We start from the raw sequence: 15635 nt of genomic DNA, 5'->3' as shown, positions 1-15635 counted from the left end.
AGTGGTCCCGAGCTGAGATCATACACCGGGAGGAACACTGGTTTAGGAGGAAATTCAAAGAAGCCGCATACGTGTTGTCCAACAATGTATTCAGCCAAGCCTGCGTAGAGATACGCAACATATGGAAACCCATAATCAAGCGGAAAATGGCCAGCTCTCGCCAAATGGTCATCTCCCGCTAAACCGGTGAAGCGGAAAGAGAAGATAAGTGAAAGTACTCGAACGACCCATGAATAGTCATCTCTCAGAGGAATTAGTCCAGTCCAGTCAGACGATTGTGGATACTAACAATCGAAACGTCGTGTCGTGAAGTAACTTGGCTTTGAATTTATTTTTCAAATCATTTTATATAATATTATACAATGAAAGTCCGAACTAATGAAATTCAGGAAAATCAAACTTCATTCCCTATATCAGTGGTCGCCAACCTCTTCAATGTGTTAAGCTACTTTGTTAATTTTGGAATAAACAGCGAGCTACCCACACGGAAGCCACGTAACGCAACGTAAATGAAATAATCCACAGTTAATTTATCATTATATGTATTTATTTTACTATTTAACTGATAATACATAATACATAGTTACTAATAATAAACTAATAACAAAATAACCAATATTACTAGTACGTACTTGTTCATAGCTACATTCCTACCTATCAAACGAAGGTGTTTGAAAAATAAACGCAAACTTTTATCCAGCCACAACGGCATGTCACGTATGATTTAAAAATAGTTAATAATAACAACAAAAAAGTAACGCACTATCATGAACATGAACATTGAAAAATAAAAAAGCACGTTCAATGAGAAGGCTGACACTCAGACTCATCGATAATTTTTTTAATGTTTGCAGTATAATTTGATGCAGCCATTCGAATACAATTATCCAAATGTTCATCTGTAAGTCGATTGCGATAAGGTAAATGTCCATAAATCAGACACTTTAAGGAAGATAGTAGTACATTCGAGTCATTTACTTCAAGATGTAGGCATAGCTGCTTCAACAGTACACACAATCAAGAAATAGGTGTCCTTTCTGATGAAATTCCACCAGAAATATGGAAATATTGAAGAAAATAAACATATAATGCAATTTAAAAAAATGTTCTACATATGACTGCAATTCCGACAGGCAAATTTTGTCTTTGTCCAAATATTCGACATTGAACTGTACACAAGTTCGACAGTGCCTTCGAATTCGACATGTTGAGGTGCATAAATCAGACAGAGAGTTAATAATGAAATATTATACTTATTTGTTCTTAATACACTTCATATTGGAAAAAGAAGATTCACACAAATAGGTTGAACTGAATAATGCTTTCACTTTCAAGGCAACATGGCATGTAACTGAATATTTGTCTTTACTTACAATAGGCCAGATACATTCAGTACTTGAGACTAACGATTTTAAGGCTAAATCATTTTGAAACTCAATGACTTCTATTTCTGTTGCAGCGATGTCTTCGCCAAAGTTCTGCATAACACAAGTTGCAAACTGTTGGATATCAATTTCCATAAAGGGTGAAACAACAAACTGCGCTACTAAAGCCATTTCATTGAAATCCTCAAAACGATTTTTGAAGTTATTCTTCAGGGTTGCAATTATTTCTACATGATATTTGTTGTCATAGGGTTCTAATGGATTTTGAGATATTTCTTTTGAAAGAATAGGAAAATGCTTGGCATCGCTGTTAATTAGGTTTTGTTCCCAAAACTCCAGCTTTTTGATAAATGCTTTTATATCAGAAATCATTTCCGCTAGTTCTTTGTCTCTCCCCTGAAGCTGCAAATTAAGTTCGTTTAATTTCTCTGTAATGTCCACGAGAAAACCAAAATCTCTAAGCCAGATTGAATTTTTTAGTTCCGGAGTCGGTTCATCGCGTTGTTTGAAAAATTGAACTATGCCAGATAGGACATCATTAAAACGTTTCAGCACCCGTCCTCTACTTAACCATCGGACTTCAGAGTGAAGGAGTAGGTCCCCGTATTGACAGTCAACTTCATCGGCCAAGGTTCTGAATAATCTTCTTTGTAACGCTTGAGCTCTAATCTTGTTCACAATTTTTACCACCAGTTTCCTAACGTTGTTTAGTTTCAGGAAATTTCCACATAATGCTTGCTGATGGATAATGCAGTGGTAACAGAGAAATTGCGGAAAAGTTTCATCTTTACGACATAACGCCACCAGACCCTTATCACAACCCACCATAGCTGGAGCGCCATCGGTTGTCAAGCCTACCATTTTCGATATTGGAATTTTCTCGGAAGACATAATATTTTTTAAATGAGAAAACAACTCATGTCCAGTAGTGTGTCCTTTCAGTGGAATGAACTTCAAAAGATCTTCTTTAATCGTAAAATCACTAAAAACCATCCTGACGAACACGGCCATCTGGGCAGTGTCAACGACATCTGTTGATTCATCCAGTTGAAGTGAAAAATAAACACAGTTATCTAAGTCATTTCTTAACTGTAAAAAAATATCATTGCTCATTACTTCTACACGTCTCATCACTGTATTAGCAGAAAGTTGCATAGATTTTATAGCTGACACTATCTCGTCTTTATTTCTAAAGTTGGCAAATAACGAATCAGCAGCTTCTAAAAACGCCTGTTTTATCATTTCCCCGTCTTCATAAGGTTTCTTTTTTTGTGCAATTTCTGGGACACACGGTACGATGCTTCAGTTGCAGCCTTATTTTTGTCGACTGTTCTTGAAAATATTGATTGTTGTCCAATTAACTGCTTTTTTAACTGTTTCAGTTTCTCCTTTCTGGCGGCAGAATGTAGTGGGAATGATTTTTCAAAATTAGAATGTACAGTTTTATGATGTCTCTCAATATTTCCTTTTTTAGCAACGGAGACCGAAGTATTACATAACAAACACACATTTTTATCTTTAACTTCTGTAAACAAGTATTGTTCTTCCCATTCCGAATGAAAGTGGTATGTCTTTACCTTCTTACAACTGCTTGCCATAATATTATTTTTGTTGTTCTCTACTAACCCAACCGCTGGACGTTGGTTACGCGTTCAGTTTTAAACTAAGCGCAATGTCGCCGCGCCGTGCGTATTTATTCCGTTCAAAGCAATCCAGATCGTTCTCGAACACTAACGCGCTGGTCCGGCTGGTCGGTTCTAGCCGATTCTAGCTTGATGGCGTCAACGGCAGATCGGACACCACAACGTTGCCGCTGTTTATGTTTAATATTATGACAATTAGATTTTTTTGTGGAATTTTCGGAAGCTTCTCTGATTTTTGCAGTTTGTATTTTTTAAATTAAAATCGTTGTGAGAGCTACCAGAATTGCCTCCGCGAGCTACCGGTAGCTCGCGATCGACAGGTTGGCGACCACTGCCCTAAATGATAAGAGTGTTCCATCCCAAATATTTTTTTGAAAAAACTTTTCGTTTTTATTTTTTTATGATGTGACATACATACATACATAAAATCCTCAATTTTTAACTTTCTATCACCAACCCCTATTTTTTATAGCCTTTTTATAGCCATTTTATCCTTTTCAACCCCGATCATAGATCAGTTTAGTATCAGAGAAGGTATGAGAACGAAGCCGGTCTACTGTCTCTCTCACACAATAAGCTTTCTCTCACTCCCTACACCGTTTTCGGCCACTATTTTTGTTTATCCATCGAGCGTAGATACAGTTTGCGATGTCACCGAAGCTGTAAATTATCCAAAAGAGTTTTGAACTCATTGAATTTGCCAGGCCTGCCACCGCATAATTTACAACTGAAGGTTGGATCGCTCCGTAATTTGACTCCACCACGGCTGTGCAACAGCACGCTATTAGTCATTAAAAACTTGATGGAAAACGTTGTCAAAGTCAGCATTTTGAATGACAAATTCCGAGGTGAAAATATATTAAAACCACGAAACCCTATTATACGTACAGATGTGCACACTTTAGCGTTAAGGGATTAATATTATTTGTGTTATTTTTCTGATAGAAAAAATTTATGTGGCAAAACATATGTTTGCCAGGTCAGCTAGTTAAATAGTGAAAAATAGTGAAATGACATGATCTACCATTGTTTATTGTATATTGAAAAACTTCTGAAATGTCACGTTTTTCTTTCTCTTTGCCGAACAGAAACACACTGAATCTTTAGCACATAGTTACTGAATGCCAGAATATATCTAAACACTTCAACTGCAAACATTCTCATTCGGATATTCACCTCTAGCGAAATAATTGATATTCTTCATTCACATGGTGAGAATTGCCAAACGTCTAGTCGTCTACATTCGCTACTTGAAATCGTAATTAAATCGTTCGTCAGGGATATTAGAAAGGTGGTAAAAACCCGAACACCTGATATTTGATATTCTCTATAGGTACTTCTAATTCTTGATGAAGTAGTAATTTCATAAACTACACTACACAACTTGATCTCCACAAACTTTATTTGAAAAATTTATCACGACATGTTTCGGCAACACAGTAGGTTCTTCTTACGCAAATATTTATATACCACAGGTAACTACAATTGGGACTACCTCCATCAAATTAGCTAAACCTCTACAACTTTTATATGCCTGAGGTACCTCTTCAATAATTATTACCTGTAGCATATTACCTCACTTCTACATCAATAAAAATAGGTAATTCCTCGGTTTTTTTTTTGGAAAACAAGTTCAATAATGGTGATCTATTCAAATCCAGTTGGTCATTTATTAGAATGTTTTAATTTTTAAGTTCATATGATGTTCCTGGATTCGATTCCTAAATGGTCTGCCAGTTTGACCAATGTGACTCACGGTCGATGGTAGGTTAGACGTTTCTGGAAAACGCAAAGCATCATTTTTCTGAAAATTTCACCTATGACATTTCCTTACCTGTTCTATCGATCTAAAATATTTTCAGCATTGCGGCGTTGCCACTTCTATCAAAAAGTCCTAGCAATTATATTTTTTTAAATGAAACACCCCGTATATTAATACATTTTTGGAATCGCTCTAGTATTTTATTACTTTTTTGTTGGTAATGTCCTATACCTATCTATATCTGTTTTCGAGATAAACAATAAATTGTGCTAAATATGGTCCAAAACATAGCCTTCATTGAAATTAAGTACATCAGTACTCTCAATTCATGAAAAGTTGATATTTTGATGATAGTTTGGACAAACTCAAATTATTCAAATAACACCAAGAAATCGACTCCAAATCATACAGGGCGTGCTAAAATTATTATTATTTCCATTGTGCATAAAAGTAGTCAAAAGTTCATTTTTTCAAATGAAACCCCCTGTATATTACTCGATAAATTGAAAGATAGTGAAAAATGCTTCAAGATGATATACATGTCCCTATACCTAAATCGTCAAGTTTTCTTAATAACGCCGTTTTTGTGGAAAAATAGTTATTCACGTTTTACCTACAAGTGTTGAAAGTGGCATTTTATTTTGTGAGTGGGGATTATTGCAAAACGAGCGTCAGCAAGTGGAGCAAACTCACGAGCAAAATAAAATCACTTTTAACAAATGTATCATACAATTTTTTTTGTATAACGTTACTGCTGATATTAAAAAAAATTATAGGGTCCATGGGATTTGAACACACGATCTTTGGATTACAGAAATATGTTACAACTACATACGCCAACTCACGTTATTTTAAGGAGGATTATTGGTTAGTCATGAAGGACTTTCTACAGTTGGACTGAATACTACTTCGTCATCGTCACTAACTTCACAGGGATTTAATATTACTAATAGCACGAACTGCATGTGTGAACTTTTGTAAGTGATTTTTTGATAGGTGTTCTGATTGAAGCGTTTCTATCAAAGAGATTTTCAATAACAGTTATACAAAAAATAATTTTTAAAGAATTTGATTTGGTGACTTTTATAAGTAATTGATAAATGGTTATTGACGGTGTTTCAAAAAATCGCCAAAAATGAATGCAAATATTGATTACTCAAACAAAGTTCTTATGAAATTATTTATTATACACGGACAGTGTGATCAAATAATTGTCAAAACTTGTAGAGAATTCAACCAAATGTATCCTGAATTAACACCAATGAACGAGAGGAAGTTGTAAGATTACCAAATAATTTCCTTAACTATGGCTCCATGTTAAAAACGCCTTCAACATTACCAAAACCTGTTACTTCAAATGAGGACAATACTGTTAACGTTTTGGCATATTTTTTATGCATATCCAGAAGCTTCCATTCGCAGTGCAGAAAAAGATTCAGGTGTATCACATGCTTCAGTACAACGAATTTTGAAAAATCACGGAATGCATCCGTATAAATTTACCAAAGTTCAAGCTCTAAAAGCAGAAGACTTCGAACGTAGAATGCATTTTTGTGATTCCCTTTTGATTCATACACAGGAAGATCGGGAATTTTTGTCAAAAATAATTTGGAGCGACGAAAATTTACGAGGGATGGTATTTTCAATAGAAGGAATAAACATTTTTGGGCTGATCATAATCCTCATGTTACAAAAGAAATGGGTTTTCAAGAAAAATTTGACCTGAATGTTTTCTGTATTCTGAAGAACAATAAAATTAGCTTTTTTATTTATGAAGACACACTGAATGCAGAGAGATATCTCCAAATATTAAGGACGACTGTAACCGATTTTCTTGAAAATTTGCCTTTAGAGGAATATAGGAATTCGTGGTTTCAACTGGACGGAGCGCCAGCTCATTCCACCCAGGAAGTTTCCAGGAAACTTGACGAATTCTTCGACGATCGTTGGTTTAGGCGTTTAGGGCCGTGGGATTGGTCACCGAGATCACCTGATATCACGCCACTTGACTTTTTTATGGGGTGTTTTAAAAGAAAGGGTATACAGTACTCCAGTGCCTACCAAAGAAGAATTGTGACGGCGAATAGTGCGGAGTATTGAAGATCTGGATCCCCAGGAAATTGAAAAAGCAACCACAAGTCGCGTACAAAAAAACATTTTAAAGTGTTTAGAATGTAATGGACAACATTTTCAGCATTTATTGTGAAAATGTGATATTTTGTTTACAATTTTGTTATTTTGAATCATCCTATTCTGTACTTTCACATGTTTGAGCCCACAAAATCTTACTTTTTACCTAGGAATGACTGATTTTTGGTACAGTTGTTCTCTGGAAACTTTGAGCCATAGTTAAGGAAATTATTTTGTAACCTTACAAGCTTCCTCTCGTTCATTGGTGTTAATTCAGGATACATTTGGTTGAATTTTTTACACGTTATGACAATGATTTGATCACTTTCTTCATCTGTATAATAAATAATTTCATAAGAACTTCGTTTGAATAATCGATATTTGTATTCATTTTGGAAGATGATTCGAAATACCGTCGGTAACTCTTTGTAAATTACTTATAAAAGTAACGGAACTGCTATAAGCTTGATAATTCCACTGTTACCTAAATCCAAATTCTAAAAAAAAAATATGTTTCTAGAAGAAGCGACATTATTGAGAAAACTTGACGATTTAGGTATAAAGACATGATGAGCATTTTTCACCATCTTTCAATTTACCGAGTAATATACAGGGGGTTTCATTTGAAAAAATGAACTTTCGACTACTTTTATGCACAATGGAAATAATAGTAATTTTAGCACGCCCTTTATGATATGGAGTCGATTTCTTGGTGTTATTTGGATATTTCGAGTTTGTCCAAACTATCATCAAAATATCAACTTTTCATGAATTGAGAGTACTGATGTACTTAATTTCAATTAAGGCTATGTTTTGGACCATATTTAGCACAATTTATTTTTTATCTCGAAAACAGATAGAGATAGGTATAGGACATTATTAACAAAAAAGTATTAAAATACAAGAGCAATTTCAAAAATGTATTAATATACGGGGTGTTCCATTTGAAAAATAAAGTTGCTAGGACTTTTTCATTGAAGTGGCATTGCCGCAATGCTGAAAATATTTTAGATCGATAGAACAGGTAAGGAAATGTAAGAGGTGAAATTTTCAGAAAAATCATGCTTTGCGTTTTTCAGAAACGTCTAACCTACCATCGACCGTGAGTCACGCTGTATAAATTAGAACACGTTCTACACTTTAATTTATATACTCCTGATTTCTCGAATCTGGATATTTTGTCTTTATTATTTTTAACTAACTTTCCCAACGTATCACTTGTTCTATATGCAATTTTAATATCTCGTTTCCTCAAGAATGAAACCACTCTTCGTTTGTTTCTCCAAAATACGTTAAAGCTCTATAATTTTGATTTTAATTATTCAACTTATCAATAGGAAAAACGTCTCGAAACGTGAGGTGTAGCTCATGAAATTTCCCATGAATCATCAATAGTCAGGAAAAACAGAAGAGGACCTAGGTTGGAGCCCTGAGGAACACCCGAAGTAGCTAGATATGTTCCAGACTCGTAACCATTAATGAGAAATGATAAAAATTGAGTTATTGTTACTAATTACTCTCTTGACCCAAAAGGAAAGATTTATTTATGGATAAATATATATTAAAACTGACCGATAGTCGATGAAAATATATTAAACAAATTCAAAAAACACACTTTAATGTGAGTATTACACTTGAAAGTGTACGTGGTGGTTTTGTAAAATTTCATGTGGAAATCTCACATCCACGGTTTTTTTAAAAACGTTATAAATAAAAATGTATCAGTTGATGAGTCTAACCAGAATGCTTATAAATTTTATTTTGAATAAGTTTATCTCCGTATTTACTTACAAAAAAATAATAATATCATCCTCTGTTTTCTCACAACTACTGACGACTATTTCATGACGACATTTCATATCGTTATTTTTCTAGTGAGTTGTCAGTATCGATGAATTTATGAACATGAAATTATCGGTACTTTTTTTTTATTTCTAACCATTTTGTAAGCAGATAACCGAGTTCCTCGTACTTGATTATCGTCGAATATTGTTAGAAGAAGAAATCGATTAGGAATTCCGCATTGCCTAAGTACCACTCCGTGTCTTGCTCAAAGTTATTTTGGAAATATGTACGAGGTACGTTCAAAAAATAAGGTGAATTTTAATTTATCTCAAAATATATCCATTTACTCATCAATTTCTATACTTTCAACACTGTTTCATATTTGTTATAATCTGATATAAACTAATTTGCAATGCGACGTTTTGTTCATCAGATTTCTTCATCAAATTTAAATGTTTTAAATACGGATTTCGAGTTTTTTTCCATCGATTTATGTATCAATTGTTGACAAATTCAGCTACGTATTACAATACACGTTTTTCCCTACGTTTATCTCCGAAAAAAACATCATCGATATTTGTGTAGTCTCAAGAAGGTAGAAACCAATGTCTTGGAACTCGAGATACATCAACTCCATACATGCAGATTACCTTGTCATCTTGGCAAGGTCCACGTCAGGAAGGGTAGCGCTCTAAAAGCGGTGCCTGTGCGAAAGTAGCGAGGATGTTCCTGTAGTGCTTGTGTTTTGTCATAAACCTTCAAGCGACACATCCAAGATAACTGATATTTTCATTATCGCGCACCTAATCATTATTTTTTCCCACGCCACAGTGATTTTTCTTTCAAAGTAACTGGAATTGTGAGAAATGTTTACTTCAAACTACTTTGTATATCACATGATATATTGAATTTGCCATTCATTAAACACCAATTAGCTCGCAATAAAAATAAAATAAACTGTAAATTACTCGATTCGAATCGAAAACAACAATATTTACTACTCGATCAGTGTACTTCTCGTTTATAGAAGATGTGTTAACGTTCTTAAAGGAGGGCATTCTCTTTCTTTTTGTTTTTCGATCCCTATTACTGAAAATGAATTATATACGTGGGCTGTTGCAAAAATAAGATGACTTTTCAAATTTCGCGGGCTTCGTTATTTCGATTCGCGATTTTTTAATTTTATTTGTTGGTTCACTCGTCTTGAACCTGTTTTCGCAGTTTAAGTTGTTTATATTGATGGTGAGAGGCATAAAAGTGTTTTTTGCGTATTCGGCGATTTTGTGCTACAAAAAAAATTAATAATGATAACAACATGTATAGTTCAAGTAAACGATATAGTGCAACCTACTTTCCAACAGCTCCCCTTTAATAATATATTTAGAGAGCTAACTAATTTTCTTATTCAATTATCATTTCTAATTATATAAGAATCACAATAACTACATTATATATATATACATATATATATATATATATATATATATATATATATATATATATATATATATATATATATATATATATATATATATATATATATATATTGAATGATGCAACTAATTTTCCTTTATTTTCAGTATTTCAATATTAAATTTTACAAAAAGGATTTGAAGCTTTATATCTTGTATTAATTATCTGCGAGCGCTTTCGACAGTTGGTAGTACTGTCATCTTCTAGGCACTCCTCAAGTTTTTTTCCACATAATTTCAAAGAATTCGGAACCCATCCTTTACTTCCTCCTCAATGAACAATGATTAGTCGCGATCCCTTGTTTGCAGGCATGTTAGGCGTACACATTCTCGAACCATCAGCCCAGCCTTTCGTGACTGTGTCGTGAGTGTCATACCAAGTTTCGTCCAAATAGAAAATTTACCGTTGTTCTTGTCTATATTTAGTTATTTGTTCTAGGTACTTGTTACGCAATTCCACTATTCTTCTGCTTTCCATAACTGCTTGACGTTTGTTCATTATTTCAAATCTAAATCCTAGTTTCTTTATCCAATTCTGAAAAGTTTTGTCACAGCAGCTCACGTTATGGCCGGTAGCAATCACTTTCTTCCTTATGATTTCAGTTGTAGGAATCTCATTGCTTTTGTAACAGTCGTATATTGTTTTATTCAATGATTTTATTACATGAACATCCAAAGGTTTTGGTAATCCCGCATCACATCGCGTCTTGCGTTCATTAGGTTTGTTTTTGACTATTTTACGTACCGTTGAGAAAGAAATTTTGGTCAAATCTGATGTTGCTTGTAAGTTTGTTTCCCTTGAAACCAAACTTGAGATGTGGATTTTTATATACATTGAAACAAACTCTCTGTATTTCAATATTCAAATGCATCAGAATCCTATTCACTAGTATCTCTTTTTCGCATTGTTCACCATCGCTATTGGAATCACTACACAGGAAAAAGTCTGCGTTGTTATCACACTCGTTATTACTATTAGTACTCGTCCAAGGACGCCACATTTTAAACAGAAAACAAAAATTTTAGGTAATTATAACTGCACCAATATCGAATTTCAACACCCAAATCGCGATCAGTTCCTGAACTGAACATTAACTCATTCCCACATTCTATTTGTCACCGTAACATGACTTCTAATTTAATTTTATGACTCTTCAGCCAATCATAAAACTCGGTTAGTAAAAATTATCCAATACGAAACGCCAATTCTCAAGTCCACGTGGACTAGTTGGCCGCGGCATTTTTTCTCTGAATTGTTTTTTTGGCCTTTGAGATGCCGATAGCATCTCAACCTGTATTCACAATACAGGTTACTTCGACTATACTGACTCGATTTATAATATCTCACATTTCAAACAAAACGTTAATGAATTATACCAAAACCCTCCTCTTCTGCCCGTTGGTGGAATACTTATGAAAATCCTTTCTTTACTTTTCGAGTTTATCGTGTTCAGAGAGACAGATGCGGCGAGGAACTTTGCGTTATAATATGTACTGATTCATCAAGCGAATTCCTGAAAATGACGATATCTACAAAAGAAGACGGGAACACCAAGTTTTGACATTAGATTCGTGAACCCTATATTTGCAAATTTTTCAAAAACTAGAGCGGGCCGGAGAAATAAATATTTACTCGAATAAAGAATATTAAGCTCATGAACTTCAATTAATTTCGAATAAAATTAAAATTGAACCCATGTTGAACTTATTTCGCAAAATCAGAGAGTTGCACTAACTTTCCTAATTAAATTTTTATCACAACGACCAATCGAAAATCAGTTATATCCAAGGGACACCTACCTTTAAGCAACACCGGCAAGCATAACCTCAAAACGAACGGCAAGAATCCTCAAAATATCCCCTCGACCACTTCGCGGAAACAAACCAAAACAAAAGAAGCGCTACTGCGATAATTACATATTCGAACGCACGTACGTCCGAAGCACACTATCCAGCGCGAACTGAGCGGATCGGAGTTAAGAACAGCAGAAGGGTCGGCGATCGTTTCGACATTTTCGATGTCCGCTTTCGTTGTAGACCGTCAAGGACGCGTATGAAATGCAGCGGATTGAAGGCTGCAGACTCTCTACTGTCATGCTAGTGGCTTAACTCGAGAAGAAGCGATTATGCAGATTTACGGGCAGCGCGGTTCTTGCTTGTATTTTGTTTTTGATTGCAGAGTTGCCAACGCTGCCAATTACTTTGTGATTATCACGGCGTTCTAACGAGTGAAAGTGACATTCTTAAGGGTGAATTACATGATAATTCGTACTTTGAAAGTCGTTGAGTGGAAGAACATTTCAGTGGAGGTCTTGTCTCCAAATGAAATTAACTCCGCCCTTAGTTCATGGTCAAAATATGAAGTGTACAATTTATGTCAGAAATAAAGGCGATTATTATTATTATTTGTGTTGTATTTCGACTTCGATGTGGGTACGCTATTCTGAAAAGAGGCGTATATACCAGGTCAATTGGGTCATTTAGTAGGTTATATCCGCAATGCTTATGTTTGTGAATTTCCAAGGATTCCAAACAATTTAGTTTCCAACTCTTGCCCGCATAGTGCAAAATTTCCGTATCGTTTAGATTCGGGAACTTATGGTTGCATTCCAAGGAGTGGTTTGAAAACGTCGAATCATTTTTGCCATGATTGAAGGAGCTTTCATTTTCAGCATACCGTTTTCAGAAATTTCGACCACATTGTCCCACATAAACACTGTTACACTCCGGACACTTAAGCTCATAACCTACATCTTGTCCACTTTATCTTTGACATTTAAAAGGAAATTAGATAACCTGACATGCGGCCTGAATGCCACTTCCACATTGTTTTATTTTTCTGAAAAATCCCGCAGTTGTCTCTGTTTCTTTACCAAAAGTTACAAATTTCTTGATTTCTGATTATTCGATCTGAGGATATATTAATCTGTACCTACCTGTTTCTTGACTAACTTCTGGAATGTGTTTGCTTCGAAACCGTTATTGTTTTGATTTCCCTATCCAGATTGTAAGCAGACAAAGGTAACATTGTGTAACACTGAATTTTAGGCTGCTAATTTATGGAAACTTGAGATTGTGTGTATAGTGTAGGTATATCTCGGTTTTCTGAACACATTGAACTCAAATTTATTGTGAGTATGTGTGATAATAAATTCTAAGAAATTAATCTGTCTCTCTATCTTTGTTTCGAATGTGAACTGTATGTTTCTATTTAGATTATTTATTAATGTCATAAATTGGTTCAGCTGTCATGTAGTACCTCTGAAACAGGCAAGAATATCGTCTATATATCTATATAAAAAATGAGTGTGTTTTTTATTTAGGTCGGAATTTACTATAGTGGTCTCCAAGCTGTTCATAAATATGTGAAAGTGGACTAAGTCATTCAGGCCATATGCTAGGTTATATAATTTCCTTTTTAAATGCCAAAGATAAAGTGGGCAAGATAGAAAAATCTGGAGTCTATAATTTCATAAACTACACCCAACGATTTGATCTTCACAAACCTCATTTTCAAAAATACCACATGTTTCGCTATAAGTACCATACGGTAAGTCCTTCGTTAAGTCAAGTTTTGTCTAGGTAATAAATATTTTTGTTCGCAAGTCGAAACTCTCTTATTTGCCTTGGTAATGTTCTCCAGCAAATGATTTCATAATTTTTCAAATGAGAGCGATTTTCTATTTTGTTCTTCCCAGCTGAAATTTGATTCCTTCAAAGTTTTCCACAATTTCCTTCTGCCTCTCATTGGAGACATACTTTGATCTTCTTTCAAAGATTTCATTTTTCTGTCTAATCTAACCTAAACTAACCGAACCTAAACTAACCTAACATAACATAACTCAACAAAACCTAACTTAAACCATTATATTTCGAAGGCATTGTTTTAAATCCAAGTTTTCGTTAACATATACAATTTCTCTTCGTGAAGATGGTTTTCTCGATTACACAGCTTCATGTTTTCTCTCATTCTCGAATTTATGTATTGATAATTTTGAAACACCCATCATTCAACCAGAGTGTCAACAGTATACGAAAAATGTTGGTGTATGAGAGCGTGATATACATTAAGAATAACAATTTTTGCGTTAACAAAAAAAGCATATTCGCTTATTCGTTTTACTGGGGAGAAAAACTGAAGTAGCCATTTTAATTCACACACTAAGCATAATTTACTAATTAAAACACTAACTGAGACATAAGAGCCTTCTCATTAATTCATTTTCTTCAGGTAATGAAATGCCTGATCAAAGCACTATTAGATCGGATCCAACCATTACATCATCCTATTTTCCAGTGAAAATTAAAGTATCTCAGATATGCCCGATTTAATCAGGTAAGCTATGCAGGTATATATGCGAGTCATTAAAAAGTGCTCTTTATAGAAAGTATTAAATTATAATGGAAATTCAAAAGTAAAAATATTTTGGGTATTCAACCAAAAAAAATCTTTTGATTACCTATTCATGCCAGTGTTCCATATTTTTATTACTCGCCGTAGACATACAACTATAAATTTTTTTTGAGAGTTGTCATATCAAAGCATACAATATCCTTTAATGTTTGAAATAAAAACTACATTTTTGCTGCTGAAGATAATAGACTTTACCACATTTATTTCTTTTCCCTTAGTTTTGCGTTGTCTGTTGCGCCACCTTACGGTAGTGGTCCCACTCAGATTACCAAGGCTGTGACAAAATACTGGTCCAATTGACCTTATTGAGTGATGCGACCCCATGGTTGCCAACTGCGGTAAAATAATGACATTTGACATTTGCTAATGAATAAATAACCTTCTTTCTGAGTTCTTTCTGCCTTTTCATTTTTGAGACATAACTGGGACAGACAATCCTATTTTTCTTCATAGCTGATTCTTCATTTTGGAGCCCCAACTCCATATAGGACGACTAGAAATCTCTTTATTTATTAGCAAATGTGAAATTGTCAAATGTCATTATTTTACCGCAGTTGGCAACCATGGGGTCGCATAAAAATAAAAGGTCGCAGTTCTCATATACCAAATACGTGAACAACCCTGTATAAATGAAGCAGTAGTTTCCAATACTCCTAGGGAATTACCTCTCCACCTTCTGTTACTTATCATTCCAAATGACCAAATCGCGTTGAACAATGCAACAGAATCGTGATTGAAATTCCCCGTAAATATAATTAACATTCGCGGATGTACTGCCTCGCTACAATTGTAAACTCTCTGAATAATATAATATCTACTCCCACGATAATTACGTGGCTTGCTCGACGCGACGGTTCAAATTGAATAAACTCCTCAATTGCGGTTGTCATCCTACGTCGCGATTTTTCTGTCCCTCAAGAATCTCCATTTACGTAACCCACAGGGAGATGACTCAATTTGTTTACGCGTACGATTTATGAAACACATTTTTTATTGGTTATTTTCTTCAAACCGATAAGAGGAAGGAAAAATTGAAGGCCGACA

At 34.5% G+C, this 15635-nt stretch overlaps 1 protein-coding gene across 2 annotated transcripts in view; it reads right to left on the bottom strand.

The window, feature by feature from the left end:
• Positions 1 to 12283, bottom strand: part of LOC111504606 (zinc transporter ZIP1) — a 57114-nt gene extending 44831 nt beyond the window's left edge. The window contains exon 1 of one of the 2 annotated variants that reach the window (XM_074180955.1): positions 11978 to 12283. The gene's annotated coding sequence lies outside the window, so the exon portion shown is untranslated. Of the gene's footprint in view, positions 1 to 8711; positions 8807 to 11977 lie in introns of those variants that run through there. The other variant, XM_074180961.1, reaches the window with a different exon arrangement.
• Between the last annotated feature and the right edge of the window lie 3352 nt (positions 12284 to 15635).

Source organism: Leptinotarsa decemlineata, unplaced genomic scaffold, assembly GCF_025532065.1.
Source record: "Leptinotarsa decemlineata unplaced genomic scaffold, Ldec_3_MD MMD2_P_RNA_scaffold_2, whole genome shotgun sequence".
Lineage (NCBI taxonomy): Eukaryota > Metazoa > Arthropoda > Insecta > Coleoptera > Chrysomelidae > Leptinotarsa > Leptinotarsa decemlineata.
Note: the sequence above shows the minus strand (reverse complement) of the source record. Positions and strands in the feature narration are given on the sequence as shown.